At 37.7% G+C, this 6,435-nt stretch overlaps 1 pseudogene; it reads right to left on the bottom strand.

Moving 5' to 3' along the window:
• Positions 1-646: 646 nt before the first annotated feature.
• LOC140953655 (lysophosphatidic acid receptor 1-B-like) lies at positions 647-5,712 on the bottom strand (annotated as a pseudogene).
• Between the last annotated feature and the right edge of the window lie 723 nt (positions 5,713-6,435).

Here is a 6,435-nt window from a genome sequence, read left to right as displayed (position 1 = left end):
TTCGCGATAAGAGCAATACTCAATGTTAACGATATAATTTAACATTTTGCTATTCAGTTATGGTCAGATAGGTAATAAAAAATATACAGCTTGGATATTAGATAGATCTGTGCGAAATGATTAGACAAAACTATGCGTAATGAAAAGTTTAATAGCTGAACCAAGATAGAATATTGACAAAAATGCTACAAGGAGTATATGGAAGCGAAAAAAAGAGGAAAAAAGGGGAAAAAATAAAGTAAATCAAGAATCTTGTCGTTGAACTTCTTTAAAACTTTACATGAATTTCTGCACCAGAGGAAGCTAATTTACTGTGGAATTTGACTTCTAGAGGAATAAGGACTTGATGATTCTCGACGTTCTGTACAAATGACTTTTACTACATTATGGTTCAGTTAAGGAACCGAAGTTACAAAGTGAGTCTATCAAAATAGAGAAGGAAAAAAAGCATAAATAGATTCAAAATTTGAAATTTAAAGCGCCAGGCTCTACATAAATTTAGTGTTTAACATTTTTACAGCATGCAGTCAGATGTGCATGATAACATGGCTGATGAGATCACAGTTTAGTGTCCACAGATTCCAGTTCAAAATCCTGCTGTAGATACCTTGACTTCCTTGATATTGCTCATGGTTCTATCCCGGCGTTAAAGCACACCCCCTGTTATCTCTTCCTTAACTTCGTGCTCGCCCCTGTTTATAACTGTTTGGCGTCTTGTGAAGCACAAAACCAATGATTGCCTGAACTCAGGTATCCTTAATGACTACACAACCGAGTTTACAAAACAGTTTGAAAAGTTGAGAATATTTATGATATTATAAATCAAAAATTTGTTAGGTTTTGAACAAATAATATGTAGTTTGCTGTCACAAGAGGAAGCCATGACAGTAAAGAGATGGTGGACACGAGCAACAAGGTTACGGTCAAGCGCTGGGTTTGAGATGCTCTGTTTCCCTGTTGTGAAGACACCTTTCTCTTGTGATAGATTCTGTAAATACCAATGTTACAAAGACAAACAATAAATAGACACAGCAAAGGGAATGACATCCAAGCATAAATAGCTGCTTTGTTTGAAATTAAGTATTTTGCTGTATTGCACACCGCGGAAACAAGCATAGCCAGCGTCCAGATGATAACAATTACAATGAAGTACGCTTTGAATGATAGAGTTCGGTGTTTCAGCGGCCGAAAAATGGCGTAAAACCGTTCACAGGCTATACAAACAGCTGAGATTAATGATGCCTCCGAGAAGGTGGTATCAACGACATCCCAACCGATACGCCACGTTTTGTATGATGTCACATCCGATTTCCATAGCCGATAAATAGGCCCGATATATAAGTAAACATACAAAGGCAAGCAAACAGCTCCTGAAATCAAATCCGCGAAAGCCATGTTTACAATCAGTAAAAGGCTCTTCTTTCGAAGTTTTTTCTCTTTTTTCAAAGAGACCAATTGTGAGAAAGTTTCCCGCGATAATCAGGACGGCTTCTAACAAGAAAAAGACAGATACTGTTATTCCTTCAACCCGTGAAGAAACTGAATATGGCGTGTATGAGGAAGACGTATTATTTGCGCTCATGCCAGTTGATACGTTCATTATTTTTTTTGTATGAAATACTTGCTTTTTTTTTCTTCTTGATGTGTCGAGGACTTGAAGTATCTCTCGGTGTAGGGAAAACTGAAGATATTTATCTTGTTGCCTCAAATACACTGTTAACTGCGTCTGTGGATCATAAAACAGAATGAACTATGTCGATGTAGGAAAAACATTTATCTCGTCTCCTTTAAATGTACACACTGTATGTGTTCTGTGGATGCAGGTGAGGTTAAATGATAAAACTTAATTTAACCGTTATTTTGGAATAGCCTAACAAATATTTGGAAATTTATTTGATCTTTTGGGATGACTTGTTGGACTAAATTTGTTAATACGTCTTCTTAACGTACCGGCCAAATATCAATTACAAGAGGGATTTGCAGATGATTAGCGGCATAAAAAAGTAAATGATTAAAATTTGAACTGGGGACAACCTAACTAGAACAGTTCTTTTATGCAAAAGCAATAACTAGGAAATATTAGGACATATAATCATAATAATTATTCATTTACGTATCTATCCGTTTCCGATTGGCTCGAATCTTCCTAATAATTTTGCATAACCAACTGACTTTGACGAAATTTGAAAGATATTTTCCGATATCCTCAAAAATGACGTCAGGTTTACAGACAGCTGGCTAAAATGGTGGACAGGAAGGCACAGCGAATACAGAATACAGCGTGTGTGAGGAAGACTTGTTACTCGATTTGCGCTGCTGCCATAGGCCACTTGTACTAAGAGGTCACGTGACCAGCGCTTTTTTAAAAACAATGACTTGGAATCCTGTTGATGAAAAAAAAATTGCAGAGCGCTTAAAAATTATATTACACCAGAAATTTGAGAGGTAACGCATGTAAGGGAGATATTTTATCGCACTTTGATTGTTCAACAAAGTAGTATGATTTGTACGGGCGGCCATGTTGGAGGGCATACTCTCGCCCTCCAACATGGCGGCCAAAACTACCTTTTGCTTGTATCTTGTTGAAGGTTTGATAGTTACGTTCAGATGTGCTGTAAACGTTACCACATCATCTTTTCAATAATTTCCTTAAAGTTTAAGTGCAAAATTTCGGTTCAGAAAGGGGTACTTCATAGTTTTAAAAGTTTAAGAATGTGAATATAAAGACACGCAATGACTGTTTTCTGGCGACGGCCATGTAATATGAATGAGTCCAGTAGTATCGAGCCAGGGGCGGACGGAGGATTTTGTGATAGAGGGTGCCTAGAGATATAGTATATAGTGGCAATATGGGCGCTATAGCGCCCATCAGGACTGCGAACGGCGCACTTTTCTAGGGAGTTTCGAGCGCATGCATCTCATGGAAAATTTTTGTGATTGAAGTTCTCTGAGATGCAATCTAGTGCATTTTGGACGCTTCAATTCAGCAAATGCCTGGATTCCATATAGAACATGTAATGCTGAAATATTTAATGAACCACAGGCGTGGTTGTGGTCAAAGAAGTAATTAAGAGCGACTTTCTGTAAATACCACGGAAAGGTGGGCAAGAATGCAAGGGAGAACTTTTTAGACAGCATTTGAAACTCAGGCGCAAATTCGCCCCTTTTCCGCCAGTTCAAACACCACAAATGATTCTAGACTTCACAGTGGTAACTTTTCAAAAAGAGAAACAATTTTATTTTGCGGAAGGGAGTCATGAACTTCTTGACTACAACACTTCCCTTACGTTCGTATTTGTTTACCTTTGCCGTATTTGTAACAGCTATCATTTATGTACAAAACGGCTTTACTGTCGGTACCTGTTCCTTAAAATGCTCTCATTTTTCATGAACCAAATCGTTATAGCTATAAAAGGGGAAAACATTTTGACCTACCTCACATTATTTGACAACAAACCCGAACCTTTACTCTCTTTAGCGAAACGAGATTGCACGACAAAAAACTTTGAGACCCAGGTTATACCGCGAAGACAGATACAATTCGGAAAAAGAAACTCGCCCTGCACCTTCTGTAACTATAACAGCGAAACATTTAAATATTAATCAAACTCTTTAGTTTTCCACAAGAGACTTATGAAGTGATGGGTCCTTATAGTCTCTTATTTTCCATAAAAGGCCTGCTGAAAATAGCGCTAAGTCGTAGTCAGAAATGTCATCCGTCCCTCCCCAGCCCCCTTCCTACCCCAACCCCTCAAGGGGCCGCAGTCCATTTCTGACGTGTCGGGGTGAGGCGAATAAACGCATAACATTTCAGACTAGACAGGACGGGGCTAGAAAACCTGCGTAACTTTAGAGGACATCTGGCGTTTAAAGCGAAACTTTCTGTAGTTCTGGCAACCTCGAGCAAGGTTTGCATTTCCTAGGGGAACTTGCACTCATGTGACATTTTCTGCATTATTTTCATCTAAGGAGAACTGCAGTTACGAAGCGACTATATTATTATTATAGAGAGTGGAAAAGAACGTCGAGATTTGAAATTTGAAACTTGTTTTAATTTTAATAAGCGCTAGGTTCTACATAACTTTATTGTTCAACATTGTTACAGCATACAGTTGGATTTGATAAAAGTATCCAACATGGCAGATCACAGTTTATAATAATAATAATAATAATAGTAATAATAATAATAATAATAATAATAACAATAATAATAATAATAATAAACACATTCTTATATGGCGCATTTACAAAGCTCAATGCGCCCTACAATGATTTACAAACAGAAAATAAAACAACAATCCCTATCTAATTAAGTTTACCTTAATGCTTACTAAAATAAAAAAGCTTTCTTAAAAAAAAGAGTTTTCAACTTGTTTTTAAAAAAAGATCACAGTCTTGACATTATTAATGTCCTCCGGTAGGGAGTTCCACAATTTCAGTGCCACAAAAGAAAAAGCTCTACACCCGTGGTTTTCAGTTTTAACTTTTTGAGGATAGGGTAGTGAACATGACGATGATCGTAAAGTTCGTGACGGTTGATACATTTCAATTAAAGGCTTCAGTTGGTCTGCAGACTGGCCATGTATAGTCTTATACGTTATGAGGAGAATCTTAAATTCAATCCTCTTTTCAACTGGAAGCCAGTGCAAGTTCTTTAGTATAGGCGTTATATGATCTGACCGTTTTAGGCCCATCACAACACGCGCCGCGGTATTCTGGATTCGTTTGAGTTTATCCCTTTGATATTTGGGAACAACGTACAAAAGACAATTACAATACTAGTCCAATCGCGAGATGACAAGGGCATTAACTAACATTTTAAGTCCGTCTAGCGAAACATATATCTGAATGCTTCCTATTGATTCCTTGCTTTCTTTGTGATAATAATTTCAATTTAGTGTCTTCAGGTTCCAATTCAAAATCCTGCTGTAGATACCTGGAGTGGCTTGGTGGTGGCGTTTAAGCAAACCCTCTGTTATCTCTTCCTTCCTGTTCCTCTTTGTTTATTACCGTTCGGGGTCTTGTGAGGCGAAAAACTACTGCTTGTATGAACTCAGGTATTCTTTCTTAATGAGTACACAACCGAATTAACAAAAGAGTTTGAATAGTTGAGAATATATGATTTCAATAAATCAAAAACCTTTTAGGTGTAGTAATGATTTAAACAGGTGAAATAGGTGTAGGTGTAGTATTACGCAGTAAAATTTGCTCTAAAAAAAGGCTAATAAAAAATTGACGATGAAAATGATGATGAGTTTGCAGTCACTAAAGAAAGCCATGACAGTGGAGAAGTAGTGGACACGAGCAACAAGCGTTGGCTTTGAGATGCTCTGTTTCCCTGTTGTGAAGGAACTTTTCTCTTGTGGAAAGTTCTGCAAATACCAACGTTACAAGCACAAACAAAACTAGAAACAGCAAATGATGCCTGCAATGATGCCATAGCCGATAACTGGGCCTGATAGATAAGTAAGCATACAAAGGCAAGGAAATAGCTCCTGAAATCAAATCGGCGAATGCCATGTTTACAACAAGAAAAAGGCTCTTCTTTCGAATTTTTCTCTCTGTTGCAAAGAGACCAATTGTGAGAAAGTTTCCTGTGACAATCAGGACGGCTTCCAACAGTGTTATTCCTTCTACCTGTAAAGGAACTGAATATGGCGTGTATGAGGGAGACGTATTATTTGCGCTCGTGCATTGTGATAAGTTCCTCATTTTTTGTATGACATAAAGTTTGTCGTCTTACACAAAGTGTGATATGTGGCCCGGACGTGAATTATCTCGATCTAGGAAAAACTGAAACTACAGTCGACTCTCTCTTAACGGACATATCTGTAAGACGGACACCTCTGTAAAACGGACGCTTGAAGTTGGTCCCTGCCTTTGCTTTTCGCTATATTTGACTCTCTATAAGACGGACACCTCTCTAAGACGGATACTTAGGGCCGGTCCCAAAGGTGTCCGTCTTAGAGAGAGTTGACTGTATTTATGTCATTGCGTTAAATACAATGTATGCGCCTCTGGGTCATGATGCAGGAATTTAAGGTATCTCGATATAGAAACCTGAAAAAAGACATTTATCTCGTCGTCTTAAAACATTGTATGCTTTCTGTACGTCATGATGCAGTTGTTTAATAATTTGGCTTAGCCCGACAAGGTAACAATTTACTGTACCTTTTAAGACGACTTATTGGTCTGAATTTGTTAAAAAGTCCTCACAACGTATCGGCCAAATATCAGTTACTTGAGCGCAACTTTGAAGAAAATAAGCGTAATAAATAGATGATCAAAATTTATATGACCTAACCTGAACGGTGCCCTAATGCAAGACTATAAAAGATTCTGGAAATGTTAAGACACTTACAATAACTATTAATTCAAGTATCTATCCGTTTCCGATTGTCTTGAGTCCTCCTGCTAATTTTTAGCTAATCAGCT

This window comes from Porites lutea, chromosome 12 (assembly GCF_958299795.1).
Source record: "Porites lutea chromosome 12, jaPorLute2.1, whole genome shotgun sequence".
Taxonomy (NCBI): Eukaryota; Metazoa; Cnidaria; class Anthozoa; order Scleractinia; family Poritidae; genus Porites; species Porites lutea.
The sequence above is the reverse complement of the archived record's forward strand: the minus strand, read 5'-3'. Positions and strand labels throughout refer to the sequence as shown.